At 45.1% G+C, this 14,740-nt stretch overlaps 1 long non-coding RNA gene across 1 annotated transcript; it reads right to left on the reverse strand.

Annotated features, from left to right (window-relative positions):
• Nucleotides 1-11,327: 11,327 nt before the first annotated feature.
• On the reverse strand, nucleotides 11,328-14,314 carry LOC146809246 (uncharacterized). Its single transcript, XR_014965535.1, has 3 exons — nucleotides 14,262-14,314; nucleotides 12,702-12,812; nucleotides 11,328-11,712 (listed from the first exon to the last, which is right to left on the reverse strand). It is a non-coding gene; the product is annotated as an uncharacterized LOC146809246 (long non-coding RNA).
• Nucleotides 14,315-14,740: the final 426 nt, after the last annotated feature.

Here is a 14,740-nt window from a genome sequence, read left to right on the forward strand (position 1 = left end):
CATGTACTGTGTGATAAAGAAAGAATTGCAAGCGTGTGTGACATGTAAAGTCTGCATACCAACTACAAAGGTGAGGTAGAAATGAACAAGGTGTGTTATGTTTTAGTAGTAGTGATTAAGTATTTGAGGTGATATTTTTAAGTTTGAAAGCATTTTTTATTTCAAAATAATATACTGTTAGTAAAGTGTGGTGTTTCATATTGGTTATAAAATATGCTCAAAGTTTGACCTGTTGTTTATTAAGTACTTTATATATGTTTAGGAATTTTTCACAAGGAAGAAGTGTAGTTTGTCATCATTAAAGGACTCTATGATTTTGAAAATGAGGCGAGATAAACAAAATGTTCCACGCTTGCAAATTATACTTTTTGTGGAAATAGTGGGGCAGTGAGGGGTAGGAGATGTATGTGTTATTCAGTTAAAAGCGATAAAACCAAACCCAGAAATGTTATGTGGACAGGTTGTGGTCTCATTTTTGACACTGAGAGGTAGATTTGAATGTAAGTTGAAGTAGGTTGTTGTACTGTCAGGCCATCTACAGTGTTTGGAGATTACATGGAGAGGAGATGGGTTTAGTTAATAGTTTTAGTAGTTTCGGACTAGTGAATAATGAAAAGGTAGATATACTAAAATACATGGTAGTAAACGTATTAATGATTGTCTGTTCTTATGAAATAGAAGTGGTTGGGGAGTGTTTCTTTAGAAGAGATGTTTTATAAATGTGTGAGAGATAAAAAAGAAATGAAAATGTTCGGTACATTTTCTCTATGACTTTCTTGACATTAGTAAACTACATGTGAATATAAGTGATACTAATTGTCAGGCTGTGTCCCTGTGCTGAATATACGTAGGTGTTTAAGTGGTCCGGGTTTTACCGGTGCTCAGCTTCACTATCCCTTTTGAGACACTCGTCAATTTTTTCATTCCATTTAATGTCCTTAATATTAGGCCTGGGCCAAAATTCCGTTCTGTTCGCGGAAATTGCGATATTTTGGCATTCTCGCGTTCCGCGGAAAGCGCGAAAATGTCAAAATTTCCGCATTCCGCAGCTTAGCGATAATTTTTTTCTTGCTCGCGCTGTAAAACAATACATTCTCGCGCGCGATCGCCTTACCTGAATCCCTGCGTTCTCCGACAAGTTTTCTTGACCCGGTCGCGTTCTCCACGAGATGTTGGATTTTGGTAGCCATTTTGCGCTGTCTCGCGACAGTTCGCGGCCGCATTCAAGTCATTTTTCACGCGATCACGTCATTTGTCGCGTGATCAGGTCTTTCTTCTCGCGATCATGTACCGCGCGAGTATGAGAAGATTGAGATCTCGAACATGTCATTCTACATCGCGAGCCAGAGAAGGAGGACGCGGGCACATGAAATCGAACGCGAACAGGAGAAAGAGACCGCGAACACGTCATATCCAACGCGACAGGGACAAAGAAGAGAACGCGATCATATCGTTTTCGACACGCCGGCGGAAGTAATGTGAAGCTGGAGAACTCAACAACGTAAAATTTACAATTTGGAGAGGAATATCGGCTCTAGCAGCATGAAACCATCTGCAAATACTGATTTTGGATGAAAAGAACTCCTTACATTCACATTTGGCTTTCCTTTTTTGTGCAAGGACTCCAGGAGTCATTTTTTTTTTACAAGGTGGAGAGAGGGAGGAAGTGACACAGATTCTCCAACTTCCTGTTACTGTCCAGCAGGCTCCTCCCAGTGCTTTGTCCATCTCCTGCTCATTCTGCCTTTGGATTTGGAGCTGGAAAGATCACTCTTTTTGTCTGCTGCATCATTGCAATTGGATTTCAGGATTTTTGGAATAGGATATTTTACAAGTAAGTGGTTGTTGTGTTTGATTGTGGGCATTGCAGTTGTTGTGTAACTACAATTTATTTTTGATAATTAATTATCATCATTCTTTTTTTTTTTTTAAATTTATTTTAATTTTGTGGGTTGTAGTAGTAGGCCCGAGCTAGCCATGGGCATGGCCTCATGGGTGTGTGTGTGCATGATGAAGCAACTGTTCCTTTTGTTTTTTGAATATATTTCATTTTCAATCACATTTAGGGCATGGATGGCATTGGATTGAGTTGGGGAAGTGTGTTTTTTGGGGTGGCCTTGCTGATGTTGTTGGGCCTGGACATGTGGCTGGTGGCCATTTTGAGGCCTAGGCCTGCAAGCTTGCCTGGCCTTGTCTGCCAGCAGGCCTGCTTTCATCCACTGCTACCAGAGCAGGTAGCCACAGCTTTAGTAATCTACTGTTTTCTGTGTGCTCTGTTGAATTTAGACATCATTTAGGGCATGGATGGCATTGGATTGAGTTGGGGAAGAGTGTATTTTGGGGTGGCCTTGCTGATGTTGTTGGGGCTCGCCATGTGGCTGGTGGCCATTTTGACTTTTGAGGCCTAGGCCTGCAAGCTTGCCTGGCCTTGTCTGCCAACAGGCCTGCTTTCATCCACTGCTACCAGAGCAGGTAGCCACAGCTTTAGTAATCTACTGTTTTCTGTGTGCTCTGTTGAATTTAGACATCATTTAGGGCATGGATGGCATTGGATTGAGTTGGGGAAGTGTGTTTTTTGGGGTGGCCTTGCTGATGTTGTTGGGGCTCGCCATGTGGCTGGTGGTCATTTTGAGGCCTAGGCCTGCAAGCTTGCCTGGCCTTGTCTGCCAACAGGCCTGCTTTCATCCACTGCTACCAGAGCAGGTAGCCACAGCTTTAGTAATCTACTGTTTTCTGTGTGTTCTGTTGAATTTAGACATCATTTTGGGCATGGATGGCATTGGATTGAGTTGGGGAAGTGTGTTTTTTGGGGTGGCCTTGCTGATGTTGTTGGGGCTCGCCATGTGGCTGGTGGCCATTTTGAGGCCTAGGCCTGCAAGCTTGCCTGGCCTTGTCTGCCAACAGGCCTGCTTTCATCCACTGCTACCAGAGCAGGTAGCCACAGCTTTAGTAATCTACTGTTTTCTGTGTGCTCTGTTGAATTTAGACATCATTTAGGGCATGGATGGCATTGGATTGAGTTGGGGAAGTGTGTTTTTTGGGGTGGCCTTGCTGATGTTGTTGGGGCTCGCCATGTGGCTGGTGGCCATTTTGAGGCCTAGGCCTGCAAGCTTGCCTGGCCTTGTCTGCCAACAGGCCTGCTTTCATCCACTGCTACCAGAGCAGGTAGCCACAGCTTTAGTAATCTACTGTTTTCTGTGTGTTCTGTTGAATTTAGACATCATTTTGGGCATGGATGGCATTGGATTGAGTTGGGGAAGTGTGTTTTTTGGGGTGGCCTTGCTGATGTTGTTGGGGCTCGCCATGTGGCTGGTGGCCATTTTGAGGCCTAGGCCTGCAAGCTTGCCTGGCCTTGTCTGCCAACAGGCCTGCTTTCATCCACTGCTACCAGAGCAGGTAGCCACAGCTTTAGTAATCTACTGTTTTCTGTGTGCTCTGTTGAATTTAGACATCATTTAGGGCATGGATGGCATTGGATTGAGTTGGGGAAGTGTGTTTTTTGGGGTGGCCTTGCTGATGTTGTTGGGGCTCGCCATGTGGCTGGTGGCCATTTTGAGGCCTAGGCCTGCAAGCTTGCCTGGCCTTGTCTGCCAACAGGCCTGCTTTCATCCACTGCTACCAGAGCAGGTAGCCACAGCTTTAGTAATCTACTGTTTTCTGTGTGTTCTGTTGAATTTAGACATCATTTTGGGCATGGATGGCATTGGATTGAGTTGGGGAAGTGTGTTTTTTGGGGTGGCCTTGCTGATGTTGTTGGGGCTCGCCATGTGGCTGGTGGCCATTTTGAGGCCTAGGCCTGCAAGCTTGCCTGGCCTTGTCTGCCAACAGGCCTGCTTTCATCCACTGCTACCAGAGCAGGTAGCCACAGCTTTAGTAATCTACTGTTTTCTGTGTGTTCTGTTGAATTTAGACATCATTTTGGGCATGGATGGCATTGGATTGAGTTGGGGAAGTGTGTTTTTTGGGGTGGCCTTGCTGATGTTGTTGGGGCTCGCCATGTGGCTGGTGGCCATTTTGAGGCCTAGGCCTGCAAGCTTGCCTGGCCTTGTCTGCCAGCAGGCCTGCTTTCATCCACTGCTACCAGAGCAGGTAGCCACAGCTTTATTGATCAAGTGTTTTCTATGTGATCTGTTGAATTTTTAGACATCACCTTCCTGAGAGTGTAGTGTGGCTGTACACAGTACTAGTAGTATAACATAGCTCTAGTTAAAAAAAATTCATAAATGGCTAGACTATCTTTTGTTTGCACTAGTACAGTACTAAGTAACTGAACCACAAAAACAAATGCAACATTTCACTGATGTTCTTCTCCTGTCTTCTTTGCTTTTAGGTGCACAAAAGACAGAGTAGGAGGTGTCATCGGCATCACCTGGCTACCCGTTGTACTGCCAGCCAGACAGAAGTCCTGCTGCGCATCACGCCCACATGTGACCAGAACTTGTTGTGCATCTGCCTCCTGCCTGACGTCGGAATAAGATGGCCCCAAAGAAAGGTACCAGGTCCAGTACCAAGAAAGTTGCTGGTGAGAAGAAGGAACAGAAAAAGGAAGTGCCATTAACCACGACTGGTGGTGTGCCGGCCAAGGTTTTTTTTGGCACCAAAGCGTTGTCCGGGAACCAAGCTGGGAGCAGCACAGCGGTCCAGCAACCCCACCAACCTAGGCCCAAGGGCTTTACTGTCGCAGAGGTAGCCAGTCTACTAACGGGCAGCGATGTTGAAGAAATGTCATTACCGCAAAGTAGTACACAATCAAGTTCAACGCAGGCGCAAACTCAGCAGATCAGTGTGCAGCCGCCGCAACCAGAACAGCAGCAGCCGCAACCAGAACAGCAGCAGCAGCCGGCGCAACCAGAACAGCAGCAGCAGCCGGCGCAACCAGAACAGCAGCAGCAGCCGCCGCAACCAGAACAGCAGCAGCAGCCGCCGCAACCAGAAAAGCAGCAGCAGCCGCCGCAACCAGAACAGCAGCAGCAGCCGCCGCAACCAGAACAGCAGCAGCAGCCGCCGCAACCAGAACAGCAGCAGCCGCCACAACAGCCCACCATAGTAGTTGTTGCTCCTGACGTAGGGGCATTTCAGGAAATCGAGCTTCCTGCAGACAAAGCGGAGCGAAGTCAAACCACTGTTTCAGAACATCTATTGTCTTCCAGACCACCAGCAAGGAAAAGGAGGCTTAGTCCATCATCTTCTTCTTCAAGCCCCGCTTCTGATGATCGTGATGACACTTGGGTCCCACCAGCTCGGTCTGAGAGTGAAGTACGCCACAAGACATTGCTTCTGAAAAGGAAGGTCCCAGAAAAACTTAGAGTTATGGAGGTAGATGTAGAAGAGGGGGGTGATGATGTTGATGAAGACGAGCCAGTCATCACGCACATTACTCCCGCCCCAAAGGGATTGGAGACCGACATTCTAACCCTATCCAGAAAGGCTGCTACTGAGCGGGATGTAGCACGGATCTCACCAACACAGGTTACACCACCACTACCTCCAGCTGCCATATTTTCCAAGGCCCGGCAGGGACCTACATCCAGCTCAACCACCTCAGTAGGAAGTGGTAGTAAAAGTCACAGTGTAGGTGGACAGGGTCACATATTTTCAAGGACCCCCTCAAGTTCATCTGGTGTTGAAAGTGGCACATCCAGCAGTGCCAGAAAGTTCTCCTCCCCAGTTTGGGACTTCTTTTCTGTTAGCGCCAAGGAGGAGAACATTGCTATATGCGCAATTTGTCGGCAAGGTGTTCGGCGTGGTAAGCTTGGTACAAACTATGGTACCGGAGGACAAGCAAGTCATCTCAGAATACACCACACTATTGTGTGGGAGGATCACCTACTTAAGTTAAAAGAAAGTAGGAAAACTAAACCCTTTGAAGTTGGTCAGGAATCAGGGAGCGATATTATTGTGGTGGCAGGTGAAGAACAGGGAGGCATTTCTAGCCCTGTCTCCAGTAGTGCAGTCACTGCAGTGGTAACGCCCACATTCTCCTCAGTAACATCAGAGTGGCACCGCAGTAAGAGCCATACTCAGAGAGTGGGTGAGACACCAAGGCGACCGGCGGCGAGTACCTCAATGAGACAATCTGTGTCGTTGAGCCTTAGTGGGTTAATGGCACCACTAAGGAAAGTAAGCCAGCCTACCATTGACAGCATGTTTAGGTTGGAGGGGCAGTTCCAACGCAACCACCCAACGGCACGATTGTACAATGCGAAGCTGGCTAAAATGTTAGCGCTGGACCTTCTTCCTTTTTCATTTGTGGAAGGGGTGGGTTTCCTTGAATTTGTGTCTGCCATCTGCCCGAAATGGAAAGTTCCAAGCCGGTCCTATTTCGCAAGAATTGCTGTCCCGGCACTACATCATGATGTGCTGGAATTGGTTGGACAAGCTTTGCAGAAGAGTGCTGTGCACAATATCCACCTGACAACAGACATGTGGACCAGTTGCCAAGCCACAGATTACATGTGTATCACTGCACACTGGATCTCTTTTGTGGGGGTTAAAGATCAACTATCTGCACGAGGTGTTGTTGACACAGCTGCGATTTTTGAAGGTACTCGGAAACATGCAACTGTAGCCATGTTCGCCATGGAGAAATCTCATACGGCTGAAAACATTTTAGAAGAGTTTCGCACCAAGGTTTTGGAATGGCTGCAGCCCAGAGGGCTTGGTATTGGTTTTGTTGCCACAGACAATGGCAGTAATGTACTTAAGGCCATGGAACTTGGTTCCTATTTCAGGGTTCCGTGTTTGGCACACTGCATAAACATTATAGTGCAAGACTTTCTGAAAAAAGAACCCATAGTAAGCAATTTACTGTCCATCTGCCGAAGAATATGCACTCATTTCAGCCATTCTTTTAAATCTCGGAAGCAGCTGAGGATCATCCAACGTGACCGTAGGGTGCCAGTCAAGGCACTCATCCAGGAGGTGGCAACACGTTGGAACTCAACGTATTACATGCTTGATCGTCTGTACGAACAGCACAGGTCACTCAATGATTATGTCTGGTACAGAAGCAGTGATGCTAGTGTTAAAGGCATGACCCTTCAGAGGGAGCAATGGACCCTAATTCAATGCCTGACTGAGATGCTGTCTCCTTTTGAGGTCTTCACACGTGAAGTCAGCAAGGAGGACTGTACAATGGGCCAAGCTATCCCATTGTTGCAAATGCTAGAGCATGAGCTGAATAATGTGTCTGAATCCTACAAAGGTGTAGAGGACAGAAGGCAAGCCCATGACTTGGTGGAGAGCTTATCCAGGCGCTTATCAGAAAATGTAAGGATACAAAATAAAATTTTGTCACAAGACCATTACATTTGTGCCACAATTCTGGATCCACGTGCAAAATTAGGACTATTCCGTTCTTTTTCCGACACTGATGTTGCTCGCTACAAAAGTTGTATAGCTGAAGCAGCCATCAAGTTTGAAAACGAAGGGCTGCTAATTAAAAGCCCGCCACATCAACCCACAACAAGTACTGATACTGAAGCAGGCCATGCAGAATCAAGTGCAACTTCGTCGGCTGAGGGCAGTGCGGTTGGCTCACAATCGCAACACTCACCATCACCATCGACTACAAAAACAATAACTGGATCATTCTGCCGAGTACAATCATTATCAGATTGGTATGTAAAGATGGGCCTTAAGCACAGTGCTGATGCACAGAAAAAACAGCACAAAAGCTTACCAGCAGCAACCCTGAACATTGAGCGGATGGTCCAGGCCTATCTGGACGACCCAACAGAGGTGTACGTTGATCAAAACCCAGTGCAGTATTGGCATAGGAAAAGGTCTGAATGGCCACAGCTCAGCAGGCTGGCGATAAGCTATCTGGCTTGCCCTGTCGCAAGTGTCTATTCCGAACGTGTTTTCAGTGCTGCAGGTTCCATTGTAACCTTGAGAAGGACCAGTCTATCTCCCAAAAACGTGGAGAGGTTAACAATGATCAAAATGAATCAGCACTTCATACCACCAAATTACACAATGCATGAATCAACAGAGGAAGATGAGGACAGCGGCTCAGGTGACGGAAGTATTGTGTCAGATGATTACCTACTACTGGAAGATCCCCCAGAGTTTGAGGACGAGCTATACTTCCCTGACAATTAGGCTCGCACTTACTGTCTTCCTCCCTTTTTTCCCCCTTTGTTTGTGTCTGTTGTTCCGGTTATAAACTTGTGAATCGCAACCAATGCATTATCACCGTCTTCTAATCTTCTAATTTAAGATACAAGTTTCAGGTGTCTGCCATTTGACACTACAGTCCTCAGAATCCAGCTCCTCCGCTCGATCATACTGCATCTCCTGGTCAATTCCATTTCCCTCATGAATGATGATTGGATGATGGTAACAACAAATTCAAACTTTCCTCGTCCTTCCAAAACAAGTGGACCATGAATCTGATGACTTCTATAGCTATCCTCCTTCAGAGCCGAGAGAGACTGGCCATTAACTGAAAATAAGATGCAACAGGTAATGATTGATGCCATGCATTGTCCGCAGAAAAGCAGACTGAGTGATGTAGATTTTGTTGTGTGTGTTGCGCATGAATGAATTGATGTAATTGTGCACTGCCACTAATCAACATTCTACAGAACACACTAATTTTCCTCTTCTGGCAAACAAGAAATGTGTACTTCTCCTGCATCTTGGTGATACATTGCTTTTAATTCAATACAGGAAGGGGACTCACTACATCTGCGCAATGCAAATGACTGTGACTTAACAGCACCGTCCATCATGATGATGGCGAAAGAGACGGCCTGCAGCGTTAACGAGATGAGATGCAAAAGGTAATGATTGATGCCATGCATTGGCCGCAGAATAGCAGACTGAATGATGTAGATTTGGTGGTGTTGCGCATGAATTGATGTAATTGTGCACTGCCACTAATCAACTTTCTACAGAACACACTAGTAATTACTAATTTTCCTCTTCTGGCAAACAAGAAATGTGTACTTCTCTCCTGCATCTTGGTGATACATTGCTTTTAATTCAATACAGGAAGGGGACTCACTCAATCTGCGCAATGCAAATGACTGTGACTTAACAGCACCGTCCGTCATGATGATGGCGAAAGAGACGGCCCGTTAACTTAAGATGAGAAGTAACAGGTAATAAATGATGATAATTAATGGCATGCATTGGACACCTGACTCTGAGCTATTGGTCTTTGTGTTTGCGTTGTTTGTTGTGCACAAAGTGATGTCAAAGTGTACTAGTGTTAATCTATCTTTCTGTACGCAATAAAGAATGACTCAAGTCAGTAATATTTATATTTCTACTCTTGTTGTGTTATAAAAATTACACTTGTACTGCAGGCCGATCTTCAGTCAGTAGAAGTATCAGAGCTGATGATGAAGTCAGGAGGATGTTTCATGAGTGGCATAAAACGGAAAAGCCTAAAGGTAAACACGTGAACCACAACCACAGCACACCCAAATGTCTGTGTAGAAGTTGAATAGAGTGTAGTGGTGGGATGACTGCAGTGCATTGATTTTACTAACTTTAACTGTAAAATGCTATGTCTGGAATGGATAATGTGCTTTGCGTTTGTCCAACTCTTTGAGAGAAAAAAAAAAAGGACTCTAAAGTGTTAACGTAGGATGTGCTAATGGTAAGCACTGTGGGCCTGATCTCTCCTGTTACTGTTGAAGGTCTATGCTGGAAACAGACTACAGTAGAGATGATGCATATGCATACATGCCACCTCGGAAAGTGTTCTTGTTGCACTACACCATCACTTGTGCATTTGTTTTCACTTTCTTTCTGAATATCCCCTTTGGTTTTCAATCTAAAATTACAGGCCGGGCCTTGTCCAAAACTTTGTAAAACATTACAATGCATATTAATTACCTTACCAATCAATCACCTTTTTATTCCAGCCGGGCAGTGGCGAGTGGTGAGGCGACACACCCAAGATTGATGGACGAGAGGAGCAAGAGGAATGCCGAGATGCAAAAAACAGTCCACATTTTTGACCAGGATAAGACAGTAACAGTATCCACTTTTCACTTCTTTTAAATAATTTGATTAATATCTTGTATACATTCTTTACAACAGTGTGTTCTTGGAGTTGTTGTTATCAATCATCATTACGTTTGCTCTGTGTTTACGATTCTTCACTACCAATATTTTAAATTTCTATTTGCTATCTGTTAAAGTATTAAGGCCGGAACAGAACAAGAAATAGAAGTGTATGTAATCCGGGTCTCATCATGCATGCATTTCCTTTTTTATACCTTAACATATGGAATGGATATGGTATGGTAGTCTTCAATGATTGTCGTTTGTTTGTCTATGTATGCATACTGTTTTTCTATGTCAAACCTTTCCCAAAATCCCCCTTCCCATCCAATCAACGGACCCTAACCCTCTTCCCCCGGGCTGTGTGACTTATTGTCGAGGTGTAACTAAATTAAATGTACACCAATACTTAATCACACACTTGCTGGGGCGGATGTGGTGAAAGCAACACTACTTCAATTTCAATGCAGAGCGATGAACTTCTTCTGCTTGCCCACCCATGATTAGATATTTCACAGGTTCTTTTATTTAACAAAGGAACATATACCTCAGCATGAATTGCCGGCATTGATTGGATTTGTTTGTTGTCATTCCTCATATACAGCACTAACTGTTAGACTGTAGGCATAGCCAAGTCGACAAAACTATAGTTTGTAACTCTGTCTAGTAGGCTATCCTCATAATAACCAGCATTCAGTTTTTTTGGCAAATATTTGAGCATATAATTGTTGCTCGGTAAATTCTGTGATGTACTTCATTCAACTACTCCTCTAACAGTCTCTCAAAGGCGATTGACTATCTCCTTTTCTTTTTTTGGAAATGCTGCCACCCTGCCAGTGTATACTACTACTACTATACTACCACCACCACCCCAATCATGGCATGTATGAAAAAGGAAACCATCTTCACCATGCAGCCAGTGCTGTGCCACAGTTGGACATAAACATCAAGCACCGGTAAGAGAGAAGTTTGGGGGAGGCAGAATCAATAATGGACATGTTGTCAATGATGTCAGTTTCAAACACCACTCCAAAGAATGCATAGTAGGACCAGTCAATGAGTGAGGTGTGTCGCATCTATCTGTTTGTGTCTTATACAGTCAGCAAATTATTGAAATCAAACACACGCTATGGGCGGCCATGCACCAGCAAAGAAACAGTGTGATGTAAAACAGTTACCCCACCTACAAAACATTAACAACATTGCATGTAACATAGAAAAATATATTTAATTGACCCTAACAAATAAACTAAACCCACAAAAGCTAACCCACCCACCTCCCTAACCCCAACGACTGTCCATAGAAATAGAGAACGCCCAAACGAGTCAAGAACGAACAGGAATTAAAAAAGGGGCAGTGACAGGGACTAACTGGTGGGGCGGGACTGGAGGAGGACACGAATCTGGTCCTCTAAATGGGCGACGCGGCGTCTAAGGCCGCGGCAGTTGCAGCCACAGTGGGGGGGGCACCGGAGATGGCACGGTGGCGGCGGGCAGCCGCCAGACGGTGGCGCCGTACCGCTGGAGGGCGGTGGCTGGGGCCCGGGGCACTGGAGGAGGCTTGAATTGCTGCTGCAGTCTCCTCCTCCTCCTCGGCTAGGACCACCAGCCGCCGGTATTCATGCTGGATTGCCTCCAGCTTCCGGCGCCGTGCCTTGGCGGCCAACTCCTTCCGGTTGATTTTTGGAGTAGCTGTGTATCAAAAAGAAAAAGCAAGACAATTGTAAAATATAGTCTTAATAAAACAGTAGGACAAGGTAATTATTTACACACATAGTGGCATGGTAGAGTAGCACTATAAAATAAAGCACAGTAGTACATAACATTTTAAATGTCGCCCGTCCTTCTTCCTTCCACCTGTCTTACACTTTTTAGTTGAACAGTGCACCAGGTGCTCTTCTCCATAAAACTTTCAAAGCGGAGTTGAAATCAGATAGATGAGGCCATTGGTTACTCAATACTCTGGCTCCTAGTCCTATACCAATTAAAGGGAATTCTAGTCTTCTAGTTCACTCTTCAAACGTCCCCAAGAACTCATACTTACTTACGACATCGGATAGTGGGCGGACTTTGTCCGCCCGCCATCCAACTGCTAAAAAAGGGTGGGGGTCCCGTGGGGACAATTAATTAGGATGATGCGCCCGGCACAGTGGCGGGCGCACCCTGTTATTTTAAATTTAAATTCTGGTTGGCTTTGCTGAAAGCAATGCTAAAATGTTGTGCTGCTTTTCCAAGCACAACATGACGGGCCTCGCACGGAGCCTGTCACGTTTTGCTTTGAAAGTCGGGGGGGTACCATAGCATCGGTAGGTACCCTCCATGGGGGCCCCCAAGCATCCTCTGCAATGTGTGCATGCCTTTCCGTGGCGGACGGTAATGCCGCCACGCAAAGGCATTCCAAAATGCAGATTATATGGCTGCCGGTGTGGTGAGAGAGACACCACCGCCATATTGAACCCTTTTCCGCCTAGACATGTCTGAATATTTTCTACAGGGATGGCGGGAGGTTTGCCCCTGCTGTGACGGCAGTGAATTCCAGCCAGCCCGGCGGGGGCAATACGCCCACCATCCTAATGGGGCCCTAATTCACATTTTTACAGTATACATATACATACAGTACACCTTTGCAGTGAGTGTGCTGTCAAGTTAAACAATAGTTAAAGATTATGAATCTAACTTACCACCGCCTGCCACTGGTGCTGCCACTCCCCCTCCGTTGCTATCTGCAACTGCCGCATCCTCGCCCTCTGCGTCGCCTTCGCTGGCCCCAGCAATGGTGGTCGGTAGTGCGCCTAGAAAACATTACACATTTATTAGGCAACATATACACCTCCCCCCTATTGATCAGTAGCAAGGTTGAAAAATGAGTTAATACTAACATAAATCACTAGTACAAATCAGGTAGTAGTAGAGTAGACACTAAGTTATATGATCATTGTAGCATTTGCTTGATTAGCCCTAGCCATGCACATGTGACGTTACCTTTACCTTGCAGCTTCTTAAGACACCTTTGAGCCCACATGACCTGCCTCACACTGCTACTGTCTAGTCTACGCGCTGCGTACAGGCGGTCAACAAACATTAACAAGCCACTTTTTTAGGAAGAACTGGTGTACTACTGTTACTGTTAGTCCATATTGCTTATCCATAGATGCTACACTTTTTGGCACGGCTGAGAAATGCTTGCAAGTTGCAATATACTAACGCACACCATTTCTTTTTTCGCATTACAGACGCAAGATTCGCTTCTACGAACCAGAGCTTCTGAACGATGCACCAACTACCAGTACTAGGTTCTTCTGAGGTGAGGGGTCCCTTCACTCACATCTTCATTTATAAATGTATATAAACTAAATTGCTATGGGATGGTGGTGCTGCCTTCCACCACTTCAGTTATCATGATTTAATTCCCAACTGTATAAGTGTAACAATGTATATTGTTTTAATGTTATTGATTTGCCGGTTGGTGCTGCTAAGAAAACAGTGTACAGACCTTCTCAAATCGAAATAAAAATTTGAAACTTACATAGACTTTGTGGTATTTGGTGTGGAGTGGACTAACTTACACGATTGAGCAAATTAAAGTAAGGGTGTGCATGTGAATAGCTTCCACGACAGAGGTTGCGTGTGTTAATGTTCTGGGTTGTCTACTTGTTGGTTATCTTGGGGGGAGGGTTCCGAGACCTAATAGGTATGACAAGACAGTACTATAGTCAAGCAGTGGAATTGTGGTGGGTGCGGAATTTCTGATTGAGGTGTGCAAGGAAGGTCCAACCTACCATCACCAACATCCTATTTTCTGGTGCAAATGTATGTGCAAGATCCCTACAACAGTTGTATGTCCTATAGGGTATCATATCAAAATATTAAGAAATCTGGTAGGGCTGTTGCTGTGAATTTTCAAAGCCTAAACATCAACAAGAGTAAAAAGTAGTACAAGACAACAACCCAACGGATTGTATGAGCTACTGGTGAATATGAGTTTTATATTACAACCTTTCACAAAGAGTGGCACTGGCCAACTGGGCAAGACTAGCTACTACAGTACAGACAGACAGACTGATAGTATGTAGTGGTACTCAGTCATCATAGCGGAGGCAGAGATAAGCTTTTTGAAACCGTACAGATCGAAGGATAATTGGTGGTAAAAGAATAGCATTTGGAAACACACTATAGTTCGGGAGAAATGGGGCAGTAAAAGTTATGGAATAAGAAATATTATTAAAAACAAGAAGACTTACTGGGGCCAGCAGAGGAGCCCTCAGCGGTGTCCTCCTCGTGGTGTTCCTGTCCCGCCAACTGCCCAGTCCCTGCCCGTCTGCCCCTGGGTGCTGATGAACAGGAAAGATATAAGAAAGAGACAAACATTGATGGATGGTGTCAACTTAAGCAAATACAATATTTTTCAACAACGGTCAAAAAACACTTATGTAAACAATTGCAATAACTACATTGACCGATCTCATCTGGTCAACATGTAATATCGGGGGATTCGCAGTTCGACTACTTAAGTTACTATTTATCAACAGTAATCCATTCTTCCATTCTGATTCCAGAAAACTAAGTTACAAGTAAGCCTAAGAATTAGTACAACGTACCACCCAACCTAGCCCACCTATTCCAGGCATGCCAATTGTACATTAAGTATGCATTTCGACTGTATTCCTCAACAATGTGTATGATCCAATCATGGAGGACACATGAACATGACTACATTTTT

The sequence above is a fragment of the Triturus cristatus genome, chromosome 7, assembly GCF_964204655.1.
Source record: "Triturus cristatus chromosome 7, aTriCri1.1, whole genome shotgun sequence".
NCBI classification, from domain to species: Eukaryota; Metazoa; Chordata; class Amphibia; order Caudata; family Salamandridae; genus Triturus; species Triturus cristatus.